The 12,128-nt window shown below is 43.7% G+C and overlaps 1 pseudogene; it reads left to right on the top strand.

The window, feature by feature from the left end:
* LOC115643694 overlaps positions 1–11,604 on the top strand; it is a 75,516-nt pseudogene extending 63,912 nt beyond the window's left edge.
* Positions 11,605–12,128: the final 524 nt, after the last annotated feature.

Raw genomic sequence — 12,128 nt, 5'->3', positions numbered from 1 at the left:
ACAGATCCTCAGCTGGTGTAAATTGTCATGGTTGAGGACGTGCCCCTTAATCTAGATAGGCCCCCTTAGTATCTGAGCATCTGATCATCTTTGATTAATATATCCTCACAACACCCCCGTGAGGTAGGGAAGAACTATTATCCCCATTTTACAGGTGAGGCACAGAGGGGCTAGATTAATAGGAGTTAGGTGCCTATGTGTTTTTGAAAATCCCAATAGGTGCCTATCTACCTCTTTAGGTGCCTAAATTCATTTAAAAATCTGACTCTAACTTATTCTAGGTCACAGAAGAACATGAGAACCATCATACTGGATAAGACCAAAGGTCCATCTAGCCCAGTATCCTGTCTTCCAACACTGGCCAATGCCAGGTGCCCCAAAGGGAATGAACAGAACAGGTAATCATCAAGTCATCCATCCCCTGTCACCCATTCCCAGCTTCTGGCAAACGAAGTGGGTATTCACCCATGAAAGCTCGTGCTCCAAATAGTCTGTTAGTCTATAAGGTGCCACAGGACTCTTTGCTGCTTCTACAGATCCAGACTAACACGGCTACCCCTCTGATGCTTCTCTGAATAACTCTCCTAGTGCCATCTTTATTATATAGAAACCAGACAAAGAGAAAGAGGCAATTCTTTAGCCAATTCCTTCTTAGGGCCCAAATCCTGCAAAGCATTTAACATGTGTTTAAAATTTAAGCATATAAGTAGTCCCTTTGAAACAGTGGGACTAAGCAGATGTTTAAAGATGAGCATGTGCTTAAGCATCTGTAGGACTGGGACCTAATGAACTTAAAAAAAATAAACTTAAATTGTATAAATGACAGTGTGATGGTCTGTGTCCCTGTATTCAATTCTTGCACACTATTGTAATAATCCTTGTACAGAGCATGCCTTGTGAGGTGTTCTAAGTCTCATAATTTGCTGATTATTGTTGTCCTGGTAATATATGTGTGGAAATATTGTATGTAAAATTATAAGAGTCCACTGTATGGTGTTACTAAAACATGTTCCAAGTCTGGGGAGTGGTCAACCCAGTTTTTCAGAGATAAAGGGAACACTGATGCCGCGGCCAGGTGTAAACAAGGTCAAATGGGCCATCACCAGCTAAGTGGATATTCACTGGCAGGAAAAGGGACATGGGTGAAAAATTTGCCTCTTAGCAAAAAACAGCATGGAGTCCCCATCCACACAGTCTGCCTGTTGCCATGTTCCCAGCTGAAGATGCAGCAAAGAGTCCTGTGGCACCTTAGAGACTAACAGACGTTTTGGAGCAGGAGCTTTCGTGGGTGAATACCCACTTCGTCAGATGCATGTAGTGGAAATTTCCAGGGGCAGGTATATATATGCAGGCAAGCTCGAGATAATGAAGTAGTTCAATCAGGGAGGATGAGGCCCTGTTCTAGCAGTTGAGGTGTGAAAACCAAGGGAGGAGAAACTGGTTTTGTAGTTGGCAAGCCATTCACAGTCTTTGTTTAATCCTGAGCTGATGGTGTCAAATTTGCAGATGAACTGAAGCTCAGCAGTTTCTCTTTGAAGTCTGGTCCTGAAGTTTTTTTTGCTGCAGGATGGCCACCTTAAGGTCTGCTTTAGTGTGGCCATGCAGGTTGAAGTGTTCTCCTACAGGTTTTTGTATATTGCCATTCCTAATATCTGTTTTGTGTCCGTTTATCCTTTTCCGTAGCGACTGTCCAGTTTGCCGATGTACATAGCAGAGGGGCATTGCTGGCATATGATGGCGTAGATTACATTGGTGGATGTGCAGGTAAATGAACTGGTGATGGTGTGGCTGATCTGGTTAGGTCCTGTGATGGTGTCGCTGGTGTAGATATGTGGGCAGAGTTGGCATCGAAGATGTTTCTCAAAGGAGAGAGAGGACTACAAAAATGAGGGGCAGACACCCCAATGGATCTCTCCCTTTCTCTCTGCCTGTGGCATTCATGACACCTGAAGAACAAAAGAAGCAGCACTGGCCAGGCAGGATCCTGAGTGAAAGATGTTCAGCCAGTAGAACTGCTAAAATGTGATGAGAGAAACTGTGTTTAGGATTAACTCCAGTTTTTGTTAAATTAGGAATTAATTAAATTTAACTTTTATTTTTCTCTTAACCATTTCTGACTTCTATGCCTCATTACTTGTATTCACTTAAAATCTCTCTATAGTTAATAGACTTATTTTATTTTATCTAATCCAGTGGGTTTAAATTGAAGTGTTTGGGAAAATCCATTTGAGATAACAAGATTTGTGCATATCGTTTCCTTTAATAAAATGATGGACTTTATATGATTGTGTTTTGTCCAGGAGAAGGTTGGGCAGTACAAGATATACACTTTGGGGGGGGGGAAGTCTGAGACTGAAAGTATGTAGGGGTCACCCTGCAATAAACAAATCCAATATGCATCTGGCAGTCTGCAACTCACACAGACATAGCTGGGAATAATTTACATGCTGGAGGCTGCTTGTGAGCAGACCAGGCAGACTTCTTAGCAACCACTTTAGTTTTGAAGAGCCAAGGACTGGAAAAGGGCTAGGAACCAGAAGATCAAAAGGACTATCCCAGTTTAAAAAGGGGTCCTCCTATCTCTTGAGTTTAGGTAGTTATTCAGGGGGAACCTGACTCAGATGCTGATGAGGTATCTGCATAAATTAGGCCTGCATAGGTTACCATCCGGGAATGGTAACCTGTTGCTTAGCAAGATATACATGTTGTGACAGAATGCAGCCCTGTATTCATACCCTGTGCACCACTGTAATAATCTTTGTACAAAATATGCATTGTGAGGTATCACTGGAAAACTAATAACTCACTGGTCAATAACATAATGGTGAAATGTATGTAGCAACATTGTATGTGAACTTATGAAAATAAGTTGCAATCATGACTGAAATGTGGCTAATGGAGAAGTCTGGGAAGGGGATAAACCTGTTTGTCTTGGAGAAAGGACAAGCTCTTACTTCTAGTCTGGTGTCATCAAAGTTGATGATAGACAATCAGTTATCAAGTGGCCATTCTTTCCCAAGGAATTGAGGCAGGAACCAACTGATAGGCATTTTAATAAATAATAGCATGGAATTTCTTTCACTATGAGGTGAGATTACATGACTCCATGCTTACCCTCAGGAAAATGCATTTCAAAGGGGGACTGGACTATAAAGTGAGGGGCAAAAACACCCACGGTTTCTCTCCCTCTTTCACCTAAGAAGACAAAAGAAACAGCCATTTTGACCTGAAATTTGGTCAGCCCTGTTGCTGGGAGCATGTGGTAAGAATTTTATCTTGAACTAAGTCTAAGTTAAGTTTTAACACTAGAAAGCATTTTCTCTTTAATGCCTGGTACTTGTAATCACTTAAAAGCAGCAAAGAATCCTGTGGCACCTTATAGACTAACAGACGTTTTGGAGCATGAGCTTTCGTGGGTGAATACCCACTTCCTCAGATGCATTCACCCACGAAAGCTCATGCTCCAAAACGTCTGTTAGTCTATAAGGTGCCACAGGATTCTTTGCTGCTTTTACAGATCCAGACTAACACGGCTACCCTCTGATACTTGTAATCACTTAAAATCTCTCTTTTGTAGTTAAATAAACGTGTTTTATTCTTTAATCAAAACTAATCTAGTGTTAGTGGTTGAACTGGACTGCGTGATCATAGAATCATAGAATATCAGGGCTGGAAGGGACCTCAGGAGGTATCTAGTCCTATCCCCTGCTCAAAGCAGGATCAATCCCCAACTAACTCATCCCAGCCAGGCCTTTGTCAAGCCTGACCTTAAAAACCTCTAAGGGAGGAGATTCCACCACCTGCTTAGGTGATAACTCCATTAACAGTAGCAAACTGTTGGGATATCATTCCCTTAGAGGGCAACAGACCTAAAATATCTGAACTGACCAGGAGAAGGCTGGACACAGGTTTTAAGGAAGATTCAGAATAGGTAGGGTTGGGGTCACTCTGCAGGTAGTAACCAAGTCTGCTGAGATCAGTCTTGCTGGCAGGCAGCAGCTATACACAGAAACTCGGGTGTGAGTTGCATGCTGTTTGTGATGAGTCCAGGTTAGGAGCTATAGCAACAAAGCATTCTAAGGAATCCCAAGTTGCAGGACTGGTAATGAAACAGCACCTCACTAGTCTAGATTGCACCCCAGAATATCATACATGTAGATAGTTGTTTTAAAATTCTTTTTCTCCAAGAATTTTGTTGCTAAAATATTTTGTTATAATAAGGCTGTCTGATCATTGCAGCCCACTGGTCAGATCTCCTGAAGAAACGAATGGCAGGCGGATGAACTTAGTTGGACCTACTGGGTAAGCATGGGGGATAAAGAGGGTACTGTAGCCCAAGACCTGGTGGCAGAAATCATGGGATTGTACTGTAAGAAAGGTAGAGGCATAAGGCCTAGCATCTGTGGGCGGGGGGAGGGGCAGAGAGTTGCAGGGTACACTCAGAGACCAGAAAGAGGACAGAGGTGGAGCTAGTCCTGTAACCATCAGTAGTCCACTTAAATTTGTAAGTTGGACCAATCATCAACTATTTTGCAGATAATTGTCTCAGTGCCTGTACTTGCACTTCAAGGCCACTGTGACATGATTTGGCAATGATTAACTATCTATGGGTAGAGAGTGGTACTACGGAAAAGGATGTGGGGTTTATAGCGGATCACAAATTCAATAACGGTGCTGTTATAGAAAAAGCACAGGTAATTGTGGCATGCATTAAGAGTCTCATATGTAAGATGTGGAAGTAACTGTTCTGCTCTGCTCGGCACAGATGATGCCTCAGTTGGATTTGGTGTCCCGCTTTGGGCACCACACTTTAAGAAAGATGTGAACAAATTAGGGAGAGGGTCCAGAGGAATATAACAAAAATGATAAAAGTTTCAGAAAACATGACCTAAGTGGAAAGGTTGGACCTGTTTCTTCAAGAGAAGAGAAGGCTTCAAATATGTAAAAAGTTGTCATGACAAGGACAGTGATCAATTGTTCATGTCCACTGAGGGTAGGACAAGAAATAATCAGCTTAGTTGGCAGCATGGGAGATTTAGGTTAGATATTAAGAAAACTTTCTAATTATAAGGATAATTAAGCACTAGAACAAGTTACCATGGGAGATTGTGCAATCCATGTGCTTGGAGGCTTATAAGAGGTTAGAGATTATGGTTTAGCAATAAAATGCATATAGAGAATAATGAAAGAGCTCTCCAAAGTCGGGGCCTAAGAGACCATAAGGATAGTGGAGATGTAAATGGAGAGAAAAGGGAGGTGTGAGAGAAAGAAGAATGAGAAGAGTTTACATTTTGGGGAGGCCCAGTTTGAAATGACAGCTGGATTGCTGCTTGAGATGTGGGATGGGATGCAGGGGAAAGAAGATAGGAGAAAAGAGGTGGATTTTGGCCATCATCAGCATGGAATAGGTAGCTGAAACCATAGACAGATGAAGTTGCAGGGGGAAAGAGAATGTAATGGGATAGATAGATGGCTTTGGGGAAAAATAGAAGGGGAGAGAAGCTATTATAAGGAATACTTAGAAATTGCATAGAGTCTGATTGTTCCTGACTTTAGAACAGGGGTCGGCAACCTCTGGCATGTGGCTCACCAGGGTAAGCACTCTGGCAGACTGGGCCAGTTTGTTTACCTGCCGTGTCAGCAAGTTCAGCAGATTGCAGCACCCACTGGCCGCGGTTCACCATCCCAGGCCAATGTTCTCTGAACCATCACAGGACAGCCTCTTGCTGACAGTGGTTGTTGGTCATGTGTCACTCTCCTAGTGTAGAAAGAGCCAAAGAGATAGCAAATCCCACGTCAGCCGCAAAGCTGGACATATTTTCAACAAGTACATAGAGATTGTGTTATACTGTTAGTAAAGTGTACTTGTTTCTAGATGTGAGCTGAACAAGATAGGTGAGAGCGAAGCAATTCCTTACACTTACTAGAGTTCAATCATTTTCTCTCACTTCTTTTGCATCCATATTTCCTAACTTCTGTTTTCAGTTCTCTCACACACACACACACAACCCCTCCCCCTCCTTCTTATCCCCCAACCCTTTCTCTGACTTAAGCAGACTGAAGGAGCATATTCTCAGCTGGTGTAAAACACACTAGTTGCAGTGATTCCATTGGAGGTAGGCTGATGTATGCCAGCTGAGGAGCTAGTTGTGAAGGTGTGTACCAACCACACATTAGGCCAGACGGGGTTATTGAGAGCATGTGGGCTTAAACAGCCTCCTCTCCACTACACCTGGAGAGAGGAATTTAAAAAGCACAGTCCAGTTCAGGTGGGGACTGACCAGGAAGGGGAGCAGATTGATGGCTCCCACTCAATGAGAGAAGCCTGGCTGGAGTCAGGATGCTGAGTGGGACTGCTGGCAGGCAGTGCTTCCTGAAGGAAAGCAGGCCTGCAATGCGGAGCCCAAGGCAGTTGGGAAGGAGAGTGGGAGGAAGTCAGTCTGCTAAAGGTTTTCCATGCTGCTGAAAGGGCCTGCAGGTAGCAGAACTTATGACTCCTGCTAAGTCAGGGACTGCCCTACCAGGCAAACAGAGAACCCTCTTCTTCAGCAGAGCCAGCTGGGTTGCAAAAAGTGCTAAGAAGCTCTGCAGTGACCCTGGGGAAGAGGCTGAAAGAGCAGCTGGTATGCTATGAGCCTGGGAAGAGGTTATGGCAAAGGTCCATGATAGTGCCAGGTAGGAAGTGGACCAGGGAAGCAGCAAAGGGTCTGTGGGAGTCAGGCTTGTTAAATGGCCCCAAACCAGAACCCAGTGGAGAAGGACAGCCTGGATTCCTCTGCCAGCCCACTGAGGAAGTAGAGCCAACCTCCCCATGAGAGGTAAAGATTCTTGAAACTCCCTGGCCCAGGGGTAAAGACTAGTGAGTCAATTGTCAGACCAAAAAGGCCTAATGTGATGCTGATGAGTGATTGTTTGTATTATTGATTCCATCTGGAAGGGTGGGGACTATGTGTGACCTGGTTGGATGGCCAAGCTGTATGAAGAAGCAAACTGTGACAGGGCTAAAGCAACTGTTAGCAGGTGCCAAAGAAGGTAAGCCTTCTACATCAGACCCAGCCACAAGGTGGGAAGCCAGCTAGTGAGTCACATGCTTTTATTGATCAAAGACTTTCTTTGTTGATATCTATTGTATTTCATAGTTAGGCACAAAAATATACAAGAGTGAAAAAAGAAGAGCTTTCAGTTAAACTAGACACAGCTATGGAACCTTTTCTAGGCCACCATGGTATGTTTACAGGGGAAAAGCAAGCAATAAGTAGTGAAGTGATATCTAGATTTCCTGAACAAAAGCAGACTAATTCTCCTATGAAGTGACTGGGTATTTTTTTATGTTAACAGCTAAATATTTACATAGCAAATACCCTGAAACTGTTACTGGGAGGGCCTGGCTTGTTAAAAATAGCAACTCATTTTAAAGCAAATCTTATTTATTTATCTGGATTTTTCTATATTTAGTAATGGCTAGCACATGTTTAAACCAATGCCTAGTCAATTTCATTTGTAAAAGGAAGTTAGTTTCTGAACTAGAATTTTAATCCAATAAACAGACAATGGATGATGTGTACAGATGACCAATAGAGCTAAACAAAAAAAAAAATCGCATGGCTGAATAGATAATTAAATTGAATTCCTGACATCTATCCTTGATATTATCAGTATTTTAAATGTCAAAATTTGATGGCCGTACTGTGGCAGGCCTAAAGGTCAAAATTTGTGAAAAAAATATTTGCTGCTTACAGTAGGTGGCAGCATGAGACATTAACATTCATCCCATCTGCCAAGTCTCTCCCACCCCCTTCCTTGGCCTAGCACCCGTGGTTCTAAGCATAGCCAGCATTTCTGTTGTCCCAAGGTGGGAGTTTTGGGAAAGCCCAGATGTGAAGTCTGGATGAGGGGCAAGCTGCAGACTGAGATCTGAGACTCTCAGCTGGATGCCTTGAAAGACTGTAAAGGCGTCACTAAAGATGTTTTAGGTAGTTCCAAAAGCTGTGTGTTTTGACTCTAAAATCCTTGTTTTCATCATATTCTCCAGGATAGACATAATCCTTGGTAGATGTCTCCTTGCTGTAGAGTGTGTTCTGGGTACATAAGCAAAATCAGAAATCTATATGCCAGCCCTCTTTAGCGCTCCTGGCAGTGACAATGCTCTCAGTGCAGGATCTGTTTAACCATTCTAATAAGGGTGGGGAGGTTGCATGGGTTTACGTAGAGCTCACCAGTATGTGCACAGAACCTTCTCCTGCAAATGTCACTCCAGACCTGCTGCTGGGAGGCTAAAGTAAACAGAGGATGGTGCATGATTGCAAAAGGAACACCCAGGAGGTCCCAGATTCTCACGTGCGTTAACTTGCTCTCATGATTTTTCCAATTCCCCTCAGGCTGTGCTTGGCAAATCCCAGTGCCCACCTGTTTCCACATCCTATCTGGAGGAAATCGAGGCCTTCGGACACAGCCAGGTAAGAGAATGCACTCAACCTACAAAGGAGAAAACATCTGGAGTGTAATCCTCTCCGGATGGAGATGGAAGATGTGAAGTGGAAAGTAGGGGGCTTCTTTAAGGATCATCATGATGGGACAGATAACAACAGCATATCCCATTGCTGACGTTATTAGGATGTGCTGAAAAGATGCACACGCGTGTTTTATTTCAAGGCTCTTCCACCAGAGGTAGGTCCCCGTCCCCGATCAACATTTTCAAATGTGGCTGCCTAAAATTAGTCCCAACATTGGTATAAGCACATAACTTCTGTTAGGTGCTGAGCACTCCTAATTCCCATTCATTTCAGAAGAGCTCAGAAACATGCAGTGCATGTTGGGTGCTGGGCTCTTTTGAAAGCAGGTGCTGAACTCTGTACAGGAGCTGAGCTCTTCAGAAAATCCAGCCTTCCTTGTGAGGGAGCCACCTAGCTATTCCAGCCACAGCCTTTTACGAGGTGGCATTTTCTTTAGGAGATTGAGCATTGAATATCTACGGTTTAATTTCCACTGGCTTTCTTCATCAGTACAGGTGGGATTTATCTCTTGTGAAAGAAATGTTTTTAGCTCCTCCCTCAGCCATGACATCATGTCCCGTCTTATAAAAGAAAGTGAAGATATAGGTACATTTTGGGGACTGTTTCTTTTTGAGAGCTGTGAGGCAGGTTTGACTAGTGTTCCCCTTTCTCCATTACTATTATCTTGATTCCTGTGTCCCTTAAAGGTCTTGGATCCTATGTAAGGCAGGCTAGCCTGGCTCTGACATTCATGCACGTTGACTTGGATATTTGGGGCCACTGCCTGTAATCTCAGGATATTTACAGTGCGATAAGATTTCTTCCTAAGTAGAATATAGACTCTGTCAGTGCTGTCCTTTGCATGCTCAGAGGCAAATCTTTGAAATGGGAATCGCTGGTAAGCGATTTTGGTCTTTGACTGAGAAGCCTGGTATGGGGAATCCCAGCTGTCTGTTGCTCAGTCCCATTATTTGGTCATAGAGGCCAGTAGGCATTCAGGAAGGATTAGTTCCTGGTGACATATTAAAGATGTTGATTCACGTCTTAGCAATTCTTCTCCTTTTAATGCTCAGAGACACCCCTCTGCCCCAAGGTCTCCAAACCCAAAGTTGTCAGAGGCCAATTCCCTGGGCAGTGTCCACCAAGTACTAGAGAGGGACTTTCTTTTACATAAATTGCTTCTCCAAGATTAAACGTGTCACTGTAGCTGCTGATCCTGCAGCCCATATTCTTATAACACATAGTTTAACTCACTGCTTATGCACACTGTAGGCAGTCTGCACAGAACTGTGCATGGCTAACCACCCTAGATTGTGCATGCTTAAACTGTATCACCTTCTAACGGCAGCTGTATTGTTTGAATTAGGGATGTAAACTATGAAGTGGTTAGACGGTTAACCGATAAGTATTCGTCTCACTGTTCATATAGTGCAGTTAATGCTGGGGTGAGGGGTGTCACATGATGGGATGGGGCTGCAGAAGCGGAACTATCCCAGCCTCTGAGTTCGAATGTTACTATGACAACTTGATTGTCACCGGCCAGGAAGGGAAGGGAGGGGATGCATGAGGCTCCACCCAAGCTGTTGGTGGGACCTGATGTGTGAGCGTGAGAGTTTGCCAACCCCCTCCCCTGCAGGGAGAATCCCTATGATGGGGAACAGGGAGAAGCCTCCTTCCTGAGGCAACGATTGGCCAGGGAGAAGGGGCACCTGCTGCAGGGGGTCTGCTTCATGGTACCACAGCCTGTCCCTGTCCCCCAACCGCACAGTTCAGATGGCTGCAGCCCATACCCCTCAGGAACCTCTGTGTGCTCAGCACGAGTGTGTCTGGGCACCCAGCCTCACCGTCCCCTTGGCCTCCCGTGGCTGCCATACAGGCTGGGGATCACTACCTCTATTTGCATGCCGCCTCCTCCTAGCCTGTTAGCCGTGTGTCTGCAGAGGCTTTCAAGGGACCCAGTCAGATCAAAAATACTATATATTGAAAGCACAGATCTTCACTTGGGTGCCAGTACTAGGCCAGTGTGTCCTCTGAAAAGTGACAAAGATCATATATATGAGAGGTAGATTGTGAACTTGTTAATGATTAAATGCTTAACCTATATAATTTTAATAGTTTAAATAGGTACTTTTAAAAATGATATTTACATCCCTAGTTTGAATCTATTCTCCCAGCGTCATTAGCATTTTAGATATGACATTCATTACAAAATGTTTCTTACTGTCCCTGAAAAGGGATTTCCCCCCATAACAGCTATCTTATAGAAGCAGAAAGCAATGCTGCAACAGGAAATAGTAAACAAAATCCAGTGTGCTGAGAGTTGTGGTGACACATTTCTGAATTGGATGATGATAAACAACACAACCTCAGAAATTTCCATCTGACATCCATCTTGAACTACCTGTCACGTTTATTTCTTGGCCTCAGATTTACTGGCGTAGAGGGCACTTAGCGTCAGTTTCTGGTTTTCTTATACTGATATAATCTGCTGGAACAAATGTTTTGAAAAGGTATTTTAAAATGTCTATTAACCCTGTTGTGGGAGGCAGCTGCAGCTCTGAAGACAGTAACAGAAACACCCTTTGACCCTCTAAGAGCGGCAGGATAAAGATCTTTATCTTGGAAAATGACCTTTTTACAGTCATAACATGAACCAGATGAGTAGGAAAGCTTTGGACATTGATGATGAATGAGCCTTTTCTAAGATTTCCAGGGCTCGCAGTCTCTCTGTTACTAGAGCTTTCACATTTCTCCTATCTGCAATGGAGGCAGCCACGTTGTGGGTAAACAGTTTTTCCCTTTCACTCTCTCACTCTGTGTGATGACTTTCCCTGTCAGTACTCAGGAAGTGGAACAAGAATTCCTCTTGCTTTCAACCTCCTCTGTACGTATACCCCATTGCCACCCTGGTACTCCCCCACATATGTGCTCTCCTATCTCTGCTCAAGAAGAAAAACAGGAGCTCCTCCGCAGATGGTAATTGCATCCTTATAGGAAGTGTACAATGAAGCTTGTGATTCTTTATTTTATCTTTCAGGTGCTGGAGAATCCACTAATCGATCCCATGACCGACGACACATTGTGGGCAGAATGGCTACTCTTTCAATTCTCAGCCAGTGGTCGAATGTAAATCGCATAGCGAGACTTTTTATGGTGATCTGCAGTTCTCCGCTGATTGCCTCTTTCTGGCCAAAAGAGGCAGTGAGATAACACAGTGTAGTTGACTGAGAAAGGAGACCTTTTCTAATTGTTACCAAGATCATTTTGGCTACAGTTTTATTAAGAATTTTAATAGTAATAAACAAAAGCAATGCTCCCTGAGGTTCTTGCAGCTCACAGGCTTTAACTGGGATAATGTGAAGCTGTGTAACCTGTTGCAAGTATTTAGTGACTGGGTCTATGGAAGTAAAATTGTTCAGGTCACCCCATATTCATAACTGGGGTGTATCTGGACGAGATAGTTCTGGGTCCATCTGTTGTTGTTGTTTAATGAAGTTGTGTAAAAAGCCCATTATTTCAAAGGGAGTAAAACCTCAGAAAAGTCATCTGCAGTGTGGATGCCCTGTGGGTTTGTTAGGGCTGGAGAATTTGGGACCCAGCTGAGTCTCAGTACAAAGCTGCCTCCTGCTGCCTCTG

The sequence above is a fragment of the Gopherus evgoodei genome, unplaced genomic scaffold (genome assembly GCF_007399415.2).
Source record: "Gopherus evgoodei ecotype Sinaloan lineage unplaced genomic scaffold, rGopEvg1_v1.p scaffold_67_arrow_ctg1, whole genome shotgun sequence".
Classification (NCBI taxonomy): Eukaryota; Metazoa; Chordata; order Testudines; family Testudinidae; genus Gopherus; species Gopherus evgoodei.
The sequence above is the reverse complement of the archived record's forward strand: the minus strand, read 5'-3'. Positions and strand labels throughout refer to the sequence as shown.